Consider the following 23,241-nt stretch of genomic DNA (forward strand, 5'->3'; position numbering starts at 1 on the left):
ACTATTTTGTCAAATTCTGCACCCAATCCAGTTTCATTATTTTAGAACATAAAACTGTTTGGTGATTAGCTTTGTTTACACTTGGCAAAGTATTGCTTCCTCTTCTGAGGGGAAAAAAAAAGACAAAAAAAGCTCATAAAAATTTCAAAAAGCTTTTGACTTCAAATAGTTCTTGCAAAACTGCATTTGGATGAGTTAAGTGTGGAGGAATCAAAACCATATGGATTATACTTCTTTTAAAATAAACACTGATTTAAAAATCGAGGGAAAATTCTTGGAAAAGTAGGCTTTACTCTTCACAGACTCCAAATAGTCAAAAACAACGTTAAGAAATTTGATAAACCCAAAGCACAGCTGGGTTTACCCATTCTTAATTATAGTGTTTTCATTGTATATCATGTAAAAATAAACAGCCTCAGGAGTGGCCTACATTCAGTTATTTTAGAAGAGTGTGGGGATTTTCATATCTCTGGAGTAACCTTTGCCCAAATCCTGGATTTGAGGTAAATCACATTATAGTATTTGAAACGTTAAAATGTTAAGCACTTCTCACTCATCATATTTTATTTTAAAAAACCTAGTCTTTGCCCCAAGTCAGAATTAACAAAATATTGAGAATGATTTATTACAATTCTCATAAGGTTAGTTACTCCGATATAAATCTATACATCTAAATATTTAATCATAAAAAAATAAGAAACAGGTACTCTTATTTAATTGAATGACATTTCTGAATGAGAATTAATACCCACCACAAAACATCAAAACTGAGTCTTCTTGACCACAATCTTCATTCAAGTGGAATCAGATCAACTAACCATTAATTTACTCTCTCCTGTGTTGCAGGAACTCTGCTAGCACTAAAGTTTCAAAAACAAGACACAGTCTCATAGAGGAACAAAGGGGGAAAATATAGTTTAGGCAAATGATTACAATGCCATGTATATTTGTCATAACATATGTGAATATAAATCATGACTCCAGAGGAGAGATGAACAGTTTCCTGGAGGAAAGAGTGAAGATTTCTTAGATGAAAGGACATCTGAATTCGCTCATAACTGGTATCAGTTTACTTGATGAAGGAAATGAAGTAAAGCATTCATGTAAAAGGGATAGCACATACAAAAATTGGGAAAATTGGGTGAATCTGGAGTATCTCTATGTGGTTGGAATACAAGATGGGGTGGGGGATCTTGTGGATGGTCAGAGATAAAACTAGAAAAGAACTTTCTAGGTCAGGTTATGTCTGGATTTCATGGGTAGCTATGGGTGGTATTTAAGTTCATATCAGATGCAGTAAGAAAAACAATTCTGATAGCCAGAGGATAATGAGTGTGTGTGTATGTGTGTTTAGGAGGAGTGAGGGACGGGATTGCTCAAAAATATGATTAGGATTCTCAAAAATTGCATACAGGCTACTGCAATATAGCTAGTTTTGATAAAAGCAGCTTCTACATTGTCACTTAAAAGTAGGCCCTGTGAGGGTAAGGATCACATCTGGCCTCCTTCCTGCAGTGTTCTCAGCCCCTAATAGAGTAGGCCTGGCCCACAGGCAGTGAAAACTGGTTCAAGGAATAAATGACAAATGGGAAGGTCCTGTTGTACTAATATTAACCAATATGGTAATAAGTCATTAATAAACCTCAAGTCTGTAAGATACATAGAACTAATAATAGCCAAGAACCTAAATTTTAAATTTAAGGGCACTCAAGACTCTGCAATTCATTTCTACCAGTCTGCAAGGAGGAGGACGTAGCCTCTCTCCTAATGGCACCAGCCCCTTCATTCTCTCACCTCCTATATGCCTCCTCATCCAGTTTCTATTTGTTCCCCTGTGGAGTCATGCATCGCCTCCAAAACTGCCCTCCCAGTTAAAGGGATGCAACACTGACCCAGGGAAAATTAAGAAGTGAAATGCTGTCTTCTGAACTCCACTCTTCCCTTTCTTCCCTCCTTATCCTCAGATGACATACATGCCACTCGCACATTATCTAAAAGCAGCATGGGAGGTCCAGTCTCCGGATCCACGTATAAGGAACTTGAGAGTCACTGCTCTGTCTTAACAAGCAAAAAGGTGAAAACCCTGAAAAATCAATAACCATTCTTGGATCAGTAAGAAAGAGGAGGACATAGGGCAAACTGCTGCCTCTGTGGGTTAGAGAGTCAGACAAGCATACATAGGGAATATGGCTGACAGGGCAGAGACACCCTCATAGATGCTGCTTCAGGAGCCAGTGGCCCAGTGGGAAGACCTAAATTATAGCTGATGAATTGATGAAGGCTCAGGGCAGACCACTCTGAGAGTTAAAAACTCCTGGGTGACCCTGTCATACAGGACCCCACAATCTTGTGAGATTGACCTCCAGAAACACAACAAGATTCCCACAGTAAATATTAGGGAAAAAAATCCCCTCCTGCTTCTGGCAGGGGGAAAGGAAAAGGCACAATTTTGAAATATGCCAGAGCACTCTGGTCTTCACAAGACCCACTATCAGGGAAAACTAGCTACCTAGAGCCTAACCTACTAGGGTGTTACTAGAGCCTAATGGACCTGGGGAAGAATCCCCAACTCTACTCCACTCTAGTTATCCTGCTTACCTAATTGAGAGGAAAAACAAAAACAAGAGCAATTGAGAGACTCTTGTGAAGTTTCTGGTCCAGAGTCACTAAAAGACTAAGACCCAATCACAGGACTATTGAAGGTTTTCCCTGACTCTCACATCTCATCACATTACTAAAGTCCTATTTACAGTCACTGTTTTACTCAACACATCATGTCTGGCTATTTAGAAAAAAATTACAGGGCATCAAAAACACCATTGGGAAAGACAGAGACAGGAGAAGAATCAGACATGGCACAGGTATTGGAGTTACCAGACCAGGAATTTTAAAAAATCATGATTAACATGCTAAGGGCTCCAATGGATAAACAACATGCAAGAATGGATGAAGAATGTAAAAAGGGAAGGATATCCTAAGAAAGAACTGAAAAAAAATGCTTGAGATAAAAACAACACCAACAAAAAAACCACTGTAACACTGTAGCTGTTTCACAGCTGAGAAAAGAATCTCTCAGCTAGAGGATATATCAATAGGGCACTCAAACACCAAAAAGGAAAGAGAAAACAGACTAAAGACAAAGGAAAAAAAAACCAAAAAAGCAAAAGAACAAAAGCCAGAAAACAGATTATCCACAAACTGTGGGAACAGCTACAAAAGGTGTAATATATGCATAAGTTAGAACCAGAAAAGGAGTGCCTCGGTGGTCCAGTTGGTTAAGCATCTGCCTTCAGCTCAGGTCATGATCTCAAGGTCCTGGGAGTAAGCCCTGCATCAGGCTTCCTGCTCAATGAGGAGCCTGCTTCTCCCTCTTCCTCTTCTGCTGCCCCCTGCTTGTGCTCCCTCACTCTCTCTCTCAAATAAATAAATAAAATCTTAAAAAAAAAAACAGAAGGAAAAAGAAAGAAAGGAAGAGAAGAAATATTTGAATCAATAATGACAGAATTTCCCAAAATTAATGTCAGACACCAAAGGACAAATTCAGGGAGCTCTGAGAACACTCAGCAGGATAAACACCCAAACTACACTCTGGCATTCATTTTCAAACAACAGAAAATCAAAGATAAAGAAACACGTTTGAAAGAAGTTGAGGCCAGGTGGGAGGCGAGAACAGTTATAGAGAGCACAGATAAAAATTACATCTGACTTTTCTTCAGAAATCATGGAAGCCAATAGAGATTGGAGTATATTTAAATAGGAAAAAAAAAAAAACAAAAAACAAAAAAACAAAACAAAAACAAGAAACCACCAACCTAGAATTCTTTACCCTGCAAAATTATTCCCCAAAAGCAAAGAAGAAATAAAGACTTTCCCAAGCAAATAAAAATAGAATTTTTTGTCGGCCGACTTGTCTTGCCATAGATATTAAAAAACAAACAAACATTTTTTAGCAAGATGGAAAATAAATTCCAGAAATTCAAATCTACATAAAGGAAGGAAAAGCATTTAAGAAAGAATAAGTGAAGGTAAAATAGACCAGTGGTTTCTAGGAGTAGAGGATGGAGATAGATGAAGCAAAGAGGATTTTTAGGGTGGTAAAATCTCTCTGTATAATCCCATAATGACAGATACAAGTTATTCTACATTTATTGAAACTCACAGAATGTATGACACCACAGAATGTATGAACCCTAATGTAAACAATGGATTTGGGATAATTATGATGTGTCCATGTTAAGTTCATCAGTTGTCACAAATGTACCACTCTAGCGGGAGATGTGGATTATGGGGGAGGTTATGCATGTGTAGGTACAGAGGGTTTAGGGGGAAATGCCTTCCTCTGTTTTGCTGTGAACCTAAAACTGCCCTAAAAAAAGGTAGAGAAAAGAGAAAAAGCAGCATGAGACCGAGACATGAATGCAACTTTTGCTGACTTTGTAGTTGTCTGAGGTTCGCTAAGCCTCAGTTTCGACGTTGCTAAAATGGACATAAAAATAGTGGCTAACATGAAAATATTTATTTTAATAAGAGCACAGCCCTCAATAAGTGTTAATTCTTATCTTTCCCCCCTTTTCTCATTCCATAGCATACCATATGCCAGCCCATGTCTTCATTTTGACATAGAAGTTATGTATTTTCAGTTATAGGTATTTCAATGGAAAATGACACTCAACTATTAATACAGTTAGAGGACTTTGTGTCTGATTGTGATATAAAGGTATTTTCTTTTTATTGAAAAATAATTATACCAAAGGTCAACCATCTCTCCCTCAAATAAATAATAATCTCCAGAGAGACTCCAGCTTAGATTCCTAATTTGGAGAAAGAAACTCTTTGGTAAGGGCACAGACTAGCTGAAGTACGTCATTGAACTCTTTGGTAAGGGTACAGACTAGCTGAAGTACGTCACTGAAGACCCAGATGTGGAGCCACCCCTCCCCCAGGCTACACCCAGTCAACTACTGAGCATGAGCATGATGGGAAGACTGAAACAAGGAACTCCTCCGTAGCTGGCTTTCACTTAAGAACTCCTGATGGCCTTGCTTACATTCCTTAGGTTGTAGGACAGAGTCAGGATGCCTCTTCTCAATCTCCCCTCCCTCTATCCTTCACTAGGGGTCATATCAGAATCATGTTCACAGAGTTCTCCCAGTCTCATATCCCTCTCCATTTCCTCACCCTTCCACCCCCTCACCCCGCCACAAAGTGTGTCCCTGATAAAATTCTTACAAATTTAATTATGTCGTAGTATTTGTTTACTAGCGGACTGGAATAACATACTAACCAATGAGAAAGTCCTTTCATTCCAATGATAGTAATTCATGTCTCCACCTTCAAAAATCAAATTTGCTAGCAATGTTTAAATGACAACTTGCACTGTCAAAAAGAAACACACAAAGTGTGAGCTAGCATGCTCACTACCATGACACACAGGGTTAGGTTCAGAATTCAAGTCTATTCCATATGTGGTCTCCTATCAATCCCTTCACCCACATACTCTAAAGGGACTTGAATTTTGACACTTTCTCATTCATGACATGCAAGTGTTATGTGTCTTCACCAATTTTACTTCTTGTATTTAAATTGAACTTCTGCCTAACTCCAGTCCCACCCCCCAGGGCCCATTTGAATAGTTTCCTTAGCACCAACGTCCCTCCCTGAGGGCCTGCTGGCCTCCTGAGCAGGAGTCCCACCAAAACAATTGCTTTGTCTACCTGTGTGCACAAGGCTGAGTGATAGACCTACTTATACATCTGATCACATTGTGATTCCTTTTTGTGTTCTCTGCAGTGCTTGCTTAAGAGCTTGATACACTGTAGATGTTAAGTTTCCCAAAAAGACAAATCAGTCAACATTATATAATGGAAATAGAATGGATTTTGGAAATGGGACATTTAGGTTTAAATCTCAGATCCCTCACTCACTAGTTATGTGACTTGAGGTAAATCACTTAATTTCTCTGAGGTTGGTAAAATGGGGATCATAGATTTCACATTATAGAGACTTTATGAGGATTAAATGAGATCATCTATTTATTTTCATTCATCCAACTAACTGAGCTCTTGCTATGAGCCAGTCTGGAGAATACATCAATGGATGAGCAGATTAGGGTGCCTAACCTCAGCAAATTTTATTTTAGTTGTGCTGAAAGGCACTTAAAAAATTAAATTAATTAAAAAAACCTCCCAGATTTTCATAAATTTTATGATGAAAATAGGCTTAATGCTGTTCTAGATAGTGATGGAAAGGGGAAGGTACAAACTTTAATATGTCAGGAAAGTGTCTTTGAGGAAAAGCTGGACATTGCAAAGTATGTGCCCTGTGCCAATCAGGGTTCCACTGAAGGAACAGAACCAGTGGGATACACACACACGGACACACACACACACACATACAAATATATGTGCAATTGTTCTTCAACAAAAAAATGAATATATTTATATATTTCAAATTAGATGCAAAATCCTCTAACAGCAGACACATATCTATACATATATAGCGTATATATATGTGTTTGTATGAATACATATAAAATGAATATATAATATGTATTCATATATAATCTATATAATTTATCACAAGGATCTGGATGGTGCGATTGACCAGCCAGGCAAGTCCAAAACCTATATATGTGGTAAGCTAGAAACTCTGGAGCAGGAACTGAAGCTGCAGTTGCTGGTGGAATTTCTTTTCAGTGAAATCTCAATTCTCCTCTAAAAGGAGACTGACTTGCAACTGACTGCATCAGGCCCACCTAACTTATGCAGGATAATCTCCTTCACCTAGAGTCAACTCTTGGTAGATGTTAATCTCATTTACCAAAAACCTGCACAGCAACATCAAGATGAATGTTTAACTGAATAATTGGGTACTATAGGCTATCCAAGTTGCCATATAAAATTGACCATCACATGCTCTAAAAATGTTAATTCCTTTGCCATAAATGGCTTAACTTAAAGCATGCTTTGGAGGACCTGGATCTATGATTAGCTTTCCAGTGAAAATCATTCTCCCAGGGCTTTATAGGACATTCTCATGGCAAAATCACAGTTAATAATAAGGATTTCAGAAAGAAAAATGTTTAATTTTCCTAAAATGAAACAACATATTAGTCAATCTTTCCTGTTGCATGATTCTGTACCATAACAGCTGACCAGGCTAAACTCTAAGCCATTCATTATTCTTAAATATTAGAAAAAAATAGTAGAAAAGATTTTAATACTCTACAACAGCCAGCAGCTAGAATAACTATCAAATATCTTTAAATGATTAATAAGAAAAAACTATATTTCCTTTTTTGTAGTACCTCATATTTTTTATTCCAGATAAATGTTTGTAATATTCATTTAGCATTGATTAAATACCCACGCCTTCCATCTTAAAACAAAATTGAAAGCATATTTATTTTGGCAGTAAATATGAAGCAACATATGAGTTGAAAAACCCAAGTTAAAATCAGTATAGGAAGTTTGTTGAATAAATTACATGTAAGATGAACTCAAAACTCTATGCCCTTATCTCTTTCATTATTAAACATGAATGCTCTTGCATTTTTTTGTTTTCCTTCACAAAAACAATTTTTTAAATTAATAGATACTTGTTTCTTTTTTGTCCCTCTTGGTTCTTAAATTCCAAATGGTATAATCTATGCTCTTGATTTCATAAATGTGGATGGACCTTGGTACCTCTTGTCACCTTTTCCTGTGGGAGACAGAGAGCATCACTTCTGGTATCATTCCATAAAGAAGGCAGATACCATATTGATCAAAGAAGGCAGAATTTTAAAAAAGTCAGAATAGCCCCTGAACTGACTGCAATTTATTATTGATTAGCCCACTTCGTCACAACAACTGAAAACTAGAATTTGAAGTCATTTTTTCGGGTGTGAGGGAGCTCGGTTTGATCTAGTTGCTAAAACATTTTTAAGTGCAGCTCTAGCTCCTAGTCTGACCACAATATTCTGCATCTTAAAGCAGAGTACTTCTAGTCATCTTGAACATACCAGATATAAACCATAATTGGTACCTCGAGATCCAGTTTTTCCCTCTGACCACAGAATGGAAGGTTGGAATATTTCTATAATTCAGGAGTCTGCACTCCTCCAAGGTGATTTTGCTTTCTCACTACCATTTCCACCCCTGCTCTTTCCCTCAAAATTATTTTTAAAACTAAAAGTAATCCCATTCACTGCTAAGAGAGAAATATCTCTTAAGTTAAGGAATATAATGCTGAAACCTTGAGATCATTATAATTTATCGATGAATAATAGTTCAGTAAAGATGAGAAATCTGAATTAATATTTATTGAATAATAAAATTATGCTGAATTCCAAAGATGAGACTGGAAAAATTATATAAGAATAAAAGAAGAGAAAAAAAAAAGAATAAAAGAAGAGGAAACTAAGGAATGGATACTTGATTTACTCAGGTCCCTCTGGTAGGCATGGCAAGTTTCAGTGCCTTATTACTCTCCCAGGGCTTGTATCACCAGGCTTACATGTTTGGCAAATGCCATATGTTGTAATTTCTTCCATATGATATATGATGGCCAATAGCATATTAAAAGCCTTTACAGTCAGGACTCTTGAGCTTATGTTGCCTAAACTGATTTGATTCTTTCTTTTCCTTCCTTCCTTCTTTCCTTCCTACCTTCCTTTTCTTCTTTCTTTCTCTTGCTCTCTCTCTTCTTTCTTCCTTCCCCCTTCTATCCTTCCTTCCTTTCAGCGTTTTTTACCAGTTAATATCCCAAAGTGCTAGTGCTTTCTAGAATACATTTTAAGAAATATTATGCTAGAGGGTACCTAGGTGGTTCAGTCAATTGAGGGTCCTAATCTTGATTTTGGCTCAGGTCACGATCTCAGGGTCATGGGATCAAGCCTCATGTTGGGCTTCAAGCTCAGCTTGGAGTCTGCTTGGGATTCTTTCCTTCCCACTCCCACTGCCTTTTACCTTGCTGCTAAATAAATAAATAAATAAATAAATAAATAAATAAATAAAATCTTTAATAAAAAAGAAAAAAGAAATATTATGCTCGATCTTGTAGCTGGCATAAAGGATAGTCAAAGGTGGGGGGCTCAGAACCTGGGAAATATTGTCCTTAAGATTCAAAAGGGAAAGAGAGATTTACAGAGAGGAAAAAAGACAGCAGTGAAATGATACCAAAAGGTTACAAACTGTAGGATTAAGAAATAGAGCAACAGTTTTTGAGTGGGATGAGGACACCAAGAACTAATGGCGTAGAGTTGTGGGCAAAACTGGATCTCAGGGATGTAAGTAATGAAAATGTATTGAGAGTAATTTGTTTCCATTCATTTGGCTGTGCAGGAAAAAAAAGGATTAGTTAGGAAAGACAACTGTGTTAAGTGAACTGGATATTGTTTATTTGAGAATAGTTGAAACTTTCTATGTTAGAAGTTAGCAGGGGAAGATTGATACAGAGAAGAATAAAGATCATAAAGCTTCCAGTAAAATGATTACATCAAAGCACAGAGGTTTACCTTCTCTCCTTCCCAAGTCCATTACTGTTAAGATTGGATTGGAAGATTCATTATCATTAAGATGTCAATTCTTTCCAAATTGATCTATGGATTCAATGCAATCCTTACCAAATCCCAGCAGGCACTTTTGAAGAAATTGGCACGCTGATTTAAAAATTCATATGGAAATACAAATGACTTAGGAGAGTAAAAAAAATTTTTTTAAAAGAACAAACTTGGAGGAATAACACTATCAGATTTCTAGACTTTAATATAGCTGTTATAATATGCATAATATAATATAAATGAATATATATTTTCATAGCTATTTAAGTATACTAAATATAAAGCTACAGTAAGCAAGACAGTGCATTTTGGAGTCATAGTAGACAAATATGTCAATATTCCGGAGATTGAAGAGAATTTGAATCTTTATATTGAGCAAGTCTCCCTGAATATCCAGTACAATCTATATTTAAATAAAAATCGTGAAATTTTAGAATATCTCAACCCCAATTCCTAATAGCTGACCTCAATATCTAGATCCTAATTTCTTTTTGCTGATAACATCTGGGAGTTTAAAATTCCCCATTTTTTTCTATAAATCCCATCAGGAGATAGGATTATTTAAAATCAGAACTCAAGTATAAAAAAAAAAGTATGAAAACTCTTTTTCTTTCAGGACTGCAGAAAAAAATATAGGATTGATGACCTATAGAGAATTGGAGATATGCTAAGTTGTCCCTCTCTCCCTCGACCAAAAGGGACTTTTGTTAGAGAATTTCATGGTAGATGATATCAATTTCAATAAAAGAGTAGAAGGTCTCTGTAGTTTCAAGGCAGAATGTTAAAATGGAAATCTGGAGAAGAAATCTGACCATCATGTAGACAGAGACAAGTCAATTATTCCAAAGACAAATATCTTGGACTAACCATAATATGTTCCTGTGATGCTCAATTTTGCTTAGTTGTTTTGGGATTGAACTTAGAGCAAATATTGCTTAGCACCCTGTGAGGAAATGCCACCAACTCAAGGGTTTGTTTCTTCAGGTCCTGGGTGAACTGAGCCGTGCTTGGGCATTCTGGCAGACAGCAGAGAAACAGGGCAGTCCTGCATCCTGCTCTCAGGAGAGCAGGAAATTGCTCAAACATCAGTGACTCCATGTACCAGCTCAGAGTGCACTCCAAGAGGATCAGGCTCAGCTCTGCTTTGACATCAGGGCCTGGGTGGCTTGTCATTGTTTTTTTCAGGTCTCATATGTTCACAGAATTGTGTGCAATACTGAAGAAAATCAAATTGGCATAAGTGTTTGGTATTTTCATAATTCTTAATTGCTGGCATTTCCTAGAACTTGATCCCTCTTTACTACCACTCATCATCTCATATCAGAAGAGTTTTCAAAACTCGACTGTTGAGAAAGAGCTGAAAATCTCATTAAGATAGATGATGGGGGCACCTGCGTGGCTTAGTCAGTTAAGCATCCGACCCTTCATTTCCACTCAGGTTAGGATCTCAGGGTTGTGCATTTGAGCCCCAAGCCCTGGGCATGGAGCCTGCTTAAGATTCTCTCTCCTTCTTCCTTTGCCCAAGTTCCTCATTATCAGAGAGGAGTTCTCTTATTAAACAGTATGTCATGGACTGACCACTCCTCAAAAAAGAAAAAAAAAAAAGTCTACAAATCCATGAAACATTCATTTATTTTTATTCAATTAAAGTGCATTTGCAGAGCATTAAAAGTATGCTTGGCAATATGAAATGCTCTAGAAAAGTCAAAAAAAAATTAAGAAGAGATAGAAATACCACAGACATTTAAAATTGCACTGAATGGACAGCCCAGGTGGCTCAGTGGTTTAGAGCCGCCTTCAGCCCAGGGTGTAATCCTGAGGACCTGGGATCGAGTCCCACTTGAGGCTCCCCATGGGAAGCCTGCTTCTCCCTCTGCCTGTGTCTCTTGCCTCTCTCTCTGTGTGGGTCTCTCATGAATAAATAAATAAATAAAATAAATCTTTAAAAAAAATCACACTGAAAAGAAGTATTTAAATGGAGGGATGAAAAAAAGTATTGTAAGAGCATGAAAGGAGAGCCTTGGAAAAGCTTCCCTGAGAAGATGGCATTTGAACTGCTTCCTGGAAGATAAATAGTTTGCCTGAAGAGTGGAGTATATCACAAACAGAAAGACAAATATGTACAAAGGTACAAGATTAAGGCTGTGGGGTTTATAAAATAGCATGGAATGTAGCCAAGTTGAGACATAGGTGGACCGGGGCATGAGGGAACGAAGGGACATGAAGGAGAGAAGTAGGTTCAGAATCACAGTCACAAATAAAAATCAGTTTTTTTTTTAAATTTTATATTGAAAGTAAAGGGGAGCCAAAAGAGGTTTCTAAGAAAAGAACTAACATGACTAACCACATTAATAACTTGGAAATATTACCATGGTCAGGTGAGGGAGATGGTCCGGGAAAGGGTAGTAACAGTGGGAGGCAAACAAAAACGTAAATGCCCAAATTAACATTTTTCCCTCCTGTAAATATTGGTAATTCCTGAAAGACAAGAGTTGTGACGTTCAGAAAAAATTCACGAGGCATTCTCAGAACCCAGAGTGGACCACAAATGCACTTCTGGAATATTGACTCTCTAAAGGAACAGGCTTGACAGCGAGGGGGTTTGAAGAGAGCTAGTAGCCCCACCCGAGGAGAGGGGCCTCTCTCCTGAGTCATTCAAAGCGCGGGGCAAGATCATTGTTTTCATGAACAAATGGTGAAAATTCGGGAGGCCTAATGTGTTTTGTGTTAGACCTAGAGACACTCACTCCCTGAGATGTGTTCCAGTTTCTTGGAGAAACTGCACTGTAATATTATGAAAACTTTGGCCTATTGCAGGTCTGATACTGTTTGGATAAATGGCTTCAAAGGCTAATTAGGAGAGTGCTGTTGTTTTGTGGTGATTCAGGTTAAGAAAAATGTCACAGAATTCTTTAGGGGGAAAAAATTCGATTTCAGTTGATGAGGTTTATTAGTGCAATTTGCAAGACTCCATGATAGAAGAATTCTGTACCCTGAACTGTCAACAAGCTCCCAACCTGGTCCTTCTAGAAGTATGAGAAACACTTCGAATACATCTTATTTTGGCCCTTTAAACTCCTAAACTGGATTGACCTATAACTAAGGGCCAGAGCTTAGAAATTTAAATTCTTGGGGGCCCCAATGCCTTGTGAAATGGCGTATCTTGTTCAGTTTATCCTTCTACTCAAAATAAAACCACACTGCAACATGTGAGACCTCCTTCTTTTGTTTTTCAATTGACATTCAGGTGATGGCTCACTGAACCTTCCCCAGAGGTTGCTTTTTTGGTTCTACTTCTTGATGGTAATGCTTGACTTAAATAATTCAGTGTAACAATTAATACACACTATGTATCAGAGACCATGCCAAACACTAATTCAAGGGTGACTAAGACCTGGCAAGAAACCATCTGTAAAATGCTGGTGGGAATGTGGGCCGGTCCTCACCTTGGAGAAGTCGTAGGCAGTAGAGGCCCATAATTCTTTCACTACCATTCTGAAATGCAGAAAACACTGGAAACAGATTTGTCCGCAAGCTTTGCCTTGCAATGATGGAAATGGGGTTCTTTATGATCTTTATCCTATGTAATGGAAATATTCATACATTTTGCTGGATAGGTATTAACATATTTAATTACGGGTGCTCAGCCAGACACACACTCCTGGCAATGTTACGTGACACATGGCAGAGGTCTTGTATTACCTTTCTAACATCTGAAAAATTCTGAATTCTGAGACACATCTGACTTTGAAAATTTTGTAGAAGGGATGACGAATCTTTATTTCTCTCTTACAGTGTTAAACCTTCTGATATGTGAAATCAGCTGTGTAAATAAAACCGTTAGCGTTTACCCCAAATCTTTTATTTTATGGACTACATTCAAAAGTAAAGCCCCCTCAGACCTCCTACGCAGTTTACTTGGTGTGCTTTAAAAAAACCCAAACAGCCTCCTGATATTAAAATAAGTTTTTCCATGCTTCTTAATGTTATTTTTTCTATAGTAGTGCAAGTTGTATTTTTTTATGCCAGCCCTTCTTCCCCTTTGTTACCCGTATTTGTATTATGTAGATGGCTGTGGAGGATTTCCATGGAACTCCGGCAAGCTGGAAAACCCACGTTGAATACCATCGTTTGAAAAGAGTGTTTTAGGTGGTATATTAAGTAGCACAAAACCAAGACAAAATGCTGCCCCTCGCCTTTGTGTATGGCACAGAACCAAGATCTTTCTTCATTCTTAACCGGGACCCAAGTTAAATTGATTCCTTATGTGCCTGGTGTTTTTCAGCTTTTCAGTTCATCTTGTGCAGTCACAGAAATGGATAATAAAAGTTGAACGAAGGCTAATAAGAGAAAATACAACAGGATTCAAAAAGACATAATTAAATCCCTCAACTGCTGTAAGGATGATGTTTAAAAAATATGAAGAAATTGGTATACCTTTTATATTTTAACATACCTCTACATTATCTGCACAAATACAGCTTCTTAGCCAGTTCTTACTTAATCAAGTAGCAAAAGTAGAGGCTCAGTTCCAGGGTTTATTCATAGTTTAGAATTCAAGCCACAAGAAGAATAAAACAAACAAACAAACAAACAAACTTACAGGAAAATCTGCTAGCCACTGAATCTAAGTTTATGATTTAAGACCTCCCTTAAAATAACGTATTTGTGTAAGATTTTTGATGATACAGTCCCTAATTGAGCATTCTCTTCCACTAAATAAATATATTTATGGGAAAAAGAAAAGAATGACACCTTTGGGTACCATTGCCAAGGACTAAATATTAAACAGTAATCCTAATCTCACCACATATTTTACACGCTATCTACATCCAACTTTTTCTATGAAGTTCATATTCTTTAATATTGTACAAAAAAGTTTGAGTAGAACCAAAAGTAAATTAAACATCATCGCATTTGTTTACACCACTATCCAGTTCTTCATATTAACCTTGTCATTCAAACAACAAAAAGTAGGTAGCAACCTAGGGATTGGGAAAGGCATAAAAACCAAAAAAAATTTTCTACCATGTTTATTCTACTCTTGTATAGCGGTGCTCACAGAGATGGCTTCTTTTACTTCTCTGCTGTACTGGAATTCAATTGTATATAAAATTGAACCTGCTCAGAAGCTAAGGAGAACTAGAAAGATGAGTCCATATCCTGGTGCATTGTCATATAATTCAAGCAATGTCATATAATTCAAACCAGCTACAAGCTAGTAATTTTTGAGGACTGCAAACCAGACTTTCTCTTGAAGGTGAACCAAAAACAACTTCTTAAGTTCCTTAGGTTTTGTGCAGGGTGCAGGAATATATGGATACTGAGGAGGTTCAAAATTGGTCTCCACTAGTTACCAATGCAGTCTTCAATGACCCAGTCTTGTAGGATTCCATCTTGACCACCCCTTATCTCCATCATTAAGCGTTTTAGTCCTTCAACTTCATCTTCTCCTGGGTTAAGTTCACAACCAGGTAGTTTGAAGAAAGCTGTTCCCAGCTGGTGCTCCTGTATCCTCAGAACCCCTTCTACAGTTTTTCTCATTCCAATTTTATCAAATTCCTCCCTCATGTGCTGAAACCTGGCTGCAACTGAGCTGTCCTTCTCATAGAGGGCCTCTTGTGTACCAAAAGTATAATTGGTTAGAGGGTACAGGTTGAGGGTGTGCTCCAGGGTGAGGGGCTTGGTCTGCTGGATGGACTTGCCACCGACCTAGTTGACCAATCTCCACCCCCTCCCCGGGGCCAGCTAGTTTGCTCACAAGCTCAAGTACTGGAGGCAAGAGGAAGTGAGGCAGGCAGGGAGACTTTCCCTGTGCAGGTAGAGGCTATTTGCATTCCCATCAGCCATTAACATCTATCTACTTCCAATTTTAACCATATTCTTTGTTTCATACAAACTGTTCCACATTATACTCTTCCCTTTGGTATAGCCCATCTTGGGAGTTATCCATATTCTCTATAACTCCAGAATCAAAATAGAGTTGATATATGTCAAATATCTATTCTTTAGGGTAGATATTGGCTATAGATTGCTTAGAGAAGTGCGTGTGTGTGAGAAAGATTTCATATGTATCGGACTTCCTTGATGCTTGCCAACTACCTGATGTGAAGATCTATATATTAGGCAGAAACTGGAAAGGATTACAGTTCTTAAATAAAGGAGGTTTGCTGTAGACGTGATATTTTGAGAGGTGATTTTCAAAAATTTTTCTATGGAAACTTAAGTCTTCGAGGTGTCTTGAGAGGTACACTGACATTTGATTCCAATTTAATATTTTAACTGTAATAAATTGTTAAGACACACACTCAAATGTGTTATATACTAAACTTTAACACAATTCAGACCACCAGCATATTGACTTTCTTTGCCAGGTTAATTCATTTTGGGCCAGGCCTTCATATAAAAATCTTCATTACCATCTCTGGGACTATATTTGAACTTGCAAACATGTGTACCTGATTTAGATGGTTATGGCTGTGTGCTGGGATTTTTTAATAACTCACATCTGTACATGTCTGCACACATACATATACACAAATACAAATACAAGGTTGTATCTTCCTCTTTGTAAGAGTTAACATGTCCTATTTTCTAAACAACCCAGTAAATTACAAAAATAAATCGAATGTCAAGGCTGATTTGACTTCAGCAGTCACCTAAATTACTGTCTGAAAGTTTTGTGTTTGTCAAACAGGATTTTCACTTCTTTTCATGTTGTGCATTTCCATGCTGTTTGAATGTTTATAATGTATGCTCATTGTTACTGTCAATGAAGAAAAAGAAAGAGATAAAGAATCATTATAGGATAAAAGGAAATTTTAATCTCTTGTGCATCAGATTTATTTTTAAAAAGACTATGTGACTGCTAAAATATTGGAGCGACACCACTTTTGTTGAACTCATTTTAAAAACTACTCAAGAGTCGTGCTAATTGGTAACTGGTAAGTACTCAGGCAACTGATTCAAATTGTTGTTTCATCCCTTTTCCTAATTTTCTGTGCCAAGTAAGGAACAGAAGACCATTTCTAACCTACTTCTTAAGAGTAAAGCAAAATTAGTCACCTCTGTAGTGTCTTAGAACATTAGACTCTGTTTCTAGCTCTCAGTAAGTCTTCAATATATGGTATTTCATTATCAAATATTTTGAAAGAATGAAATGTGTTATAGTTGTTTTAAAAACTAATCAATTTACAATGTATAAAGCATGGTTGCTTGCTGCTGTAATGTGGGGGAAAACCCACAACACTCTATTACCTAGGTTTTCCATAGCATTAATTCAGACATAAACTGGTTAAGAGCTGAGTTGTACTGAAAATATGCTAAGATCAATTATATTTCACATTTTCTCAACTGCTCTAAATTGAATTTCCCAGTTTGCAGATGGCATTAAGCTTTCTCTGAGTGAAATGCCAGGCTGGGGGGAGGGGGGTGCACAGTGTTATGATGAGTGAGTGGAAAAGTACTTGGATGAGTTCCAGGGTAAAAGGTAACCAGTTGAAAGGGGAAGGAAAAAAGCACTACAGGACACCCATGAAATGATTCTTCTGAACAACTTCACAAAAAGCAGGTGTGGAAAGTGTAGCCATTATGGAAGATTCCCCAATGAAATGAGCTCTCAGCACTGCTGACAATAAAATGATGGGCATCTACAAGATCCTGGAAACCAACCAGGTAATTTACCTGTACTCAAAACCATGCTGTATCTATATCTGCAGCACAATTTGCAAAACTGACCTCTTTGATAAGGAAAAACAAACAAATAAATCCAAGGAATTGACAACTGAAGTAATCATGTGCTTAAGGGGATTTTTATTTGAAAAAATGGAATATTCTCTCCCATTTGATAGGGGGGATATATGTATATGCTTACAATCATCCCAAGAGTTGTCTGGAGGGAAATCATGATATAAACCGAATTTGTTTCATCTTGCCCTTCTGAAATCACTTAGCAGTGGCCTGCCACAAGGCAAAACAAGTTAAATTTGCTTGGTGTATGACCATTCACAAAGCGATTGTATATTTGTGATTCCATTTAGTCCTCAAAAGAAAGGGAAGATTGGCTGGCAGGAAGTCAGTTATACTAGAGGTTTCTGCAGGTTCTACTCAGCCATTTATATAATTTAGTGTGGTCAATAAGGACAGCATTCTGCAGAGAAATAGAGACTTTCAGGACAAGAACATATTTTTTATACATAGGTCTATGAATGCTCTTTGTCATTTTAAAGGATTTTTTACTGTTCCTCCCTCTGCAAGTCCATGTCATTGTATCCTTCCTATAGATAGATTAACTTCTTATTGCATATGTTTACTCATTTTTTTTTCAGCTTTTTAAAATTGAAATTTACATTTAGGAACCTGATTGTCTTTCTCTCCATTCCATTTTTTTTCTTTTTTTTTTCCCATTCCAATTTTAAGCTTGATAAATAAAATGCTATATATCTGAGGTCTTCTGCTTCTTTATATGTCAAAGACCATTCAGAATGCCCAGTAGTAAATTTTTCTATTTTATCAATTCATTTTGATATTTTGTTTTTGGTGGTACTGGGTGATGGGATCTGAATTAAGATGAAAACCAATTAACCTTGAGGTTATTGTGATACAAATCAGAGCTCTGCAAGACTGGCCAAATGGCCCAAACTTCTTGTTTATTTGGATTCAAATAATCCCTGAACATCTTTTTATACCAGATTCATGTTGTATAGGTGGAACTAACTGGTTTGATTAAAATCCTTTGACTTTTATTCAAGACTGTCATACTGGGAAGACAAAGGAGAGATATTCTATGGCATGAAATAATCCAGAGATATTTTATCAGCATACAGGCATGCCTGGTGTATTAACTTTTATTAAGACAGAGCTTACATTCAATCTGTTCTCCGTGAAGCCCCTTTCAATGTCTCTTCAATTGTAGAATCACACCAGAATTATGCCAGAAATTCTTTGTCCTCCACTAACTGATGCAATAATTCCAACACAACTGAATACTTGGTGGTGGTTAAAAATTGCCTGCAAGCACACAAATACACAAACAAACCGAGGAGAACGATACCAGAATTCAGTGCAAGACTGCTATGTTTTATTTAAAAAATTTACCCTCTTTTTTTTTGTCTTTTTTCCCCTTAATGTATTTTGCTGTGATTATCATGACTGTTTTCAAAAATTTTGACCCGATTTTTCACATTAAGTTCAACATGTTCCATTTACTATGCAAAGCCTTTCAGATCTCCAGCAAAACTTTTGAAATACATTTCATGGCACCCGCATGGCTCAGCTGGTTAAGCATCAGACTCTAGACTCTTGATTTAGGCTCAGGTCATGATCTCTGTAGTGACATCCGCCCAGTGTCCGAGTCTACACTCAAGGGGAGTCTGCTCTCCCTTTCTCTGCTCATTTCCCCTGCTTACTCTCTCTCTCTCTCTCTCTCTCTCTCTGATAGATAAATAAATACAAATAAAATCTTAAAAAAATACATTTCAAACAAAAGAATGAAAAATTTATTATAAAGTTTTGAAAAAAGGAATCTCTGAAGACAAGCAACTGAAATGACATATGCTATATTGGGGGCTTTGGAAATGTTGAATTTGATATTTTGATGATGAAATGGTCTGTGGCATCAGCTGGCTCCTAATGTTTACTGCTCGTGTTAAGCATGTAAAGACTGAGTTTGTTAAAGGAAATCAAAACTAGTTCTGTGTTGCTGTGGGTATTTATTTAATTCTTCTCATTTGAAATCAGGCATAGTGATAAATAATGCACACACAATTTTGAACAATGTACAATTTAATTAGAAAAAAATGAATCTTGTGTCATTCTCTAAATGAGGAATCCTCTACGTAATGTACATAATATACATTATTAATTGCCTATTTGGGGATAAAATTAATTCCACTTGAAAGTTATTTTTTTCCCCTCAAGTCAGCAAAAAGTATAATTACACACATTTTAAATAAAGGTATATATTTTTTATTCATGCCCAGAGTGTGTTAGAAATTATGAAATATTAACATACAAATAAGATGGATAACAGCCTGGCAAAGTAAATAAAAATACTGAAAATGTCCTGCTTGAATAAGCAAGCATTCGTGAAAAGGGTGAATGTAGAAGTTCTTCATAGAGGAAAAATCAGAGAAAGCTGGAGCGGAAGTGCTCACAGGTATAAATAACATAGCTGATGAGGTAAAAAGATCATTGCAATCTTGGGATGGAAATAGAAGAAGATATGGTGGTGGAGTGGGGAAGATGTGAATGAGAACTGCCATAGAACTCACTTGCCTCGTTTCCATTTTCTGAGTGTGCCTTAGGATTTCCCACCTCCGCACCTTTGCTGGACACAATCCAGTAGGCTTGAATGCTAGCCTGTTATCTTCTAGAGATTTCTAACGTGGAAATTTTATGCGGTTGTTAAAATCAAACTTAATGCCACATTCTCCACAAAAACTTTCCAATCCCTCGAGCTGCGATCTCTACCATCTCAAAACTCTTGTAACCTTTATACAACACCAAACATTAATTAGTCATTACTCTATACTAGGCAACACCTTTACGTATATGCATTAGCTCACTGAATTTTTGCCAAAATCCTTATAAATCCATTACTCTCCTTTTTTTTTTTTTAAGATTGGAGACTGTAGCTAGCAAAGTGAGTAACTTGCTAAAGGTCACATGGCTACCAAGTGGAGGATTTGGATTCAAACCAAGATTAATTTTATTCTATTGGTATTGAATCCTCTTTTTGTAACAATTTTCTGTGAATTCTGTTTCTTTACCAAGTAAAATACTCCGAGTCAGGGTGCTGTTAGTCTAAGTCACCTAATGATCTCAGTCCTAGGTTTTAGACATCTAAATGTCTGGCCTTCCCTGGCCAGTGGCGATTTCTGGGGTGAACACTGTGACTTAAGTGGGCCTAACAAAATGAAACCCACACCTTTTTTATGATGGTTGGAAAAAGAGTTTTCTTCTTTTGATGGATGATTTCCGGATAGGAGACCTAGAATGATTGTCAGTTTACTACCAGGAAGGAAGATAACTTGAATTCAAGGCCAATAAAGAAGTAAGGGAGTGACTCAGGGAAATGGAGCTGGGCCCTCATCAAATTGTCTCTGAACCTTATTCTAAGTGGTAGGTTGCATTATTATTCCAGAATATTCACTGCCCATCCCTCTAAGAATTGTATTTACCTACCCCCTCGACATCAGCCTTTGCCATGAAACCTGTTTTGTGAGTTGGAAAAATGCATGTGATTTCTGAGAAGACACTTTAAAAGTCAGTATACAGTTGTGCCATTTCTCTTTATATTATTCCCTGAGAGCTCCTAGGTGGAGATTGTTCTTTCAGCCTGCATACCAGGATAAAGTAGACACTTGTAGAGAAGTAGCCTGCTTCAAAGAAACCTTTGTTGTAAGCTATTGCATTTTGGAATTCTTTCTATAGCATAGCCTAGTGAAAAGCGATTACTACCATTTATCACCTCTGATCTTTGCCATTAAATAAGCATGTCTTTCATTGTTGAAGTCAGTATGAATTTTCCATTATTTTCTATTGAAGATATCTTAACTGGCACATTTTAGCCAATCGAATAATGTTATCAACCCTAAGTAATATCAGGAAAGCTTTTAAGATAAAAACTTCCCAAATATGCGTCATTGTGTAATCTTGCATCTGTAGGGCCTGATGCTTATGTGGCGGTGGTTGTGGCTACAGGATGGAGGTCACCACCTCTGGACATCCACATGAAATGGAAAGGACCTTTCCCATTTCTCTCAGGATCTTAATGAAATCATGTAGAAAAAAATTAATATAATGCAAAGAATTTTACCATTTGTATTGTCAAGAATTTTTTTTCTCCATGCAAAATATGTTCTCCCTCATTAACAAATAAAATCAAAAGCTGAAGCACATAAGTGAATCTCTTTGATGCTTATTTCAAAGCATTTCAGAAGAATTAATTACGGCAATGCTCTGAGAAATATTTAAGTGTTATTATTTCTCTTCCATACATGGGGCAGTGGAAACCCTGGAAGTTTAAATATCTTTTCTGGAGACCACACAGCAAGTCACTGGCAGAGCTCAGTGTTCCTAACCTTGTTGACCTCTACAATCTCAGTGTGGTCTGCAACCTTTTTACATTAGAACATTCATAGAAAGAGGGGACTTTTTACAAAACACTCCATTGGCAGTATACCGCAGAACTACTTTTAGTGTTTATTGCCATTTATAGCCTGTTTGGAGTCCACCCTTAGGATCAGCAAGATATTTGAATTAACTCACTATAAATCCTGAAAACCAGCCAGTGTGTGTTTTAAACGTCTCTTAGGCATCAACATGAACAGGAAAATGCATTGTTCAAGTATTCTTTGAATATGTACTCCTCCCTCCCTCCCTCAAATTTAATTGAATTGCATGAGTAAACCTGGGTGCATAGTTGGACCCACAAGAAGACCTACTGAGAAACAACAATCATTTTTTCCCCAAAAGAATGCATTACCTTTACCAAAATAATAATAACAACAACAACAACAATAACAACAATTACTAGTATTATTGCCATACCTGGTCAACATTACCTAAATTTTAGCAATTTTAATGACCATATCAGAATATCAGATTCATTACTCAATTGTTCTAATAGACTACATAAACAGTAGAAATGTGGCTATCAAGAAAAAAACCCATATTCAATAGAAAATGATGATTCACCAGCCATTTTCCAAGATATATCCCAAGTGTCAGTTCACAGTGAGCTTTAAGCTCACTTTGCAAAAATATTTCTCCTGGGCTATACAGCAAAAGATGACAATATGAATCCAAATACTATACCAATATACTATTTTACTTTGGCAGCTTTACACAAGACTGTGAATATTCTATGCTAAGACAGTGTGGTTAATGCTTAAATTGTCTTAATTGTGCATATATTTAAGTCAATGACTATTCGCTACAATATTCTGAAATTTGAGATTTCAATCTTAAAAGAAAAAACAGTTTTACATTTTTAGTGTTGTTTGAGTTTAATCTTCTTACAGATTTATTTATATATTTGTGAGAGAGAGTGAGCAGGGGCTGGAGAGGTGGCAGGGAGAAGGGGCAGAGGGAGAGGGAGAGAAATCCTCAAGTAGACTCCCTGCTGAACACAATCCCAACAGGTGGCTTGATCCCAGGACCCTGAGATCATGACTTGAGCTGAAATCAAGAGTGGGATGTTCAACCAACTGAGCCACCCTGGCACCCTGAGTTTAATTTTTTAAAAAAAATTATCTAAAATAAAAAAAAAAAATTATCTAAAATATACCAAAATTGTGCTACTGAGCTTATATTTAACTCCTCCCCTCCCCCTCCCTAAAATATAAAATTCTACTTAATTAATTCAAAAAATAGAACTATTCTTAGATCCTTAGATCTTGCTAAGGGAAACTACACTGTTTCTCAACTCTTAAGGATTCCATGGAGTATATTATGCAACATTATTTGTTTTTTTTTTTTTTTTTTATTTATTTTTCCCTTTGTGCTAATTTCACAATAGCCCAAGTAAATTTTGCCAACATCATTACAGGAGCCACAGAGGTCTGCTTGATATGTAGAATCAGAGAAAGTACATATGTGTATACAAAAGTGGAAGTGCAAACTTTTAAAAGGTACTACCTGTGAATCTGTGAAAATAGTATAAAAATCAATCCAAAAACAAATAGTTCAAATATCAT

The 23,241-nt window shown here is 36.9% G+C and overlaps 1 long non-coding RNA gene and 1 pseudogene across 1 annotated transcript in view; one reads left to right on the forward strand and one right to left on the reverse strand.

Moving 5' to 3' along the window:
* Positions 1–23,241, forward strand: part of LOC140602854 (uncharacterized) — a 65,475-nt gene that overhangs the window by 33,544 nt on the left and 8,690 nt on the right. The gene's annotated exons all lie outside the window — the stretch shown is intronic.
* LOC140603221 (cleavage and polyadenylation specificity factor subunit 5 pseudogene) lies at positions 14,641–20,749 on the reverse strand (annotated as a pseudogene).

The sequence above is a fragment of the Canis lupus genome, chromosome 13 (genome assembly GCF_048164855.1).
Source record: "Canis lupus baileyi chromosome 13, mCanLup2.hap1, whole genome shotgun sequence".
NCBI classification, from domain to species: domain Eukaryota; kingdom Metazoa; phylum Chordata; class Mammalia; order Carnivora; family Canidae; genus Canis; species Canis lupus.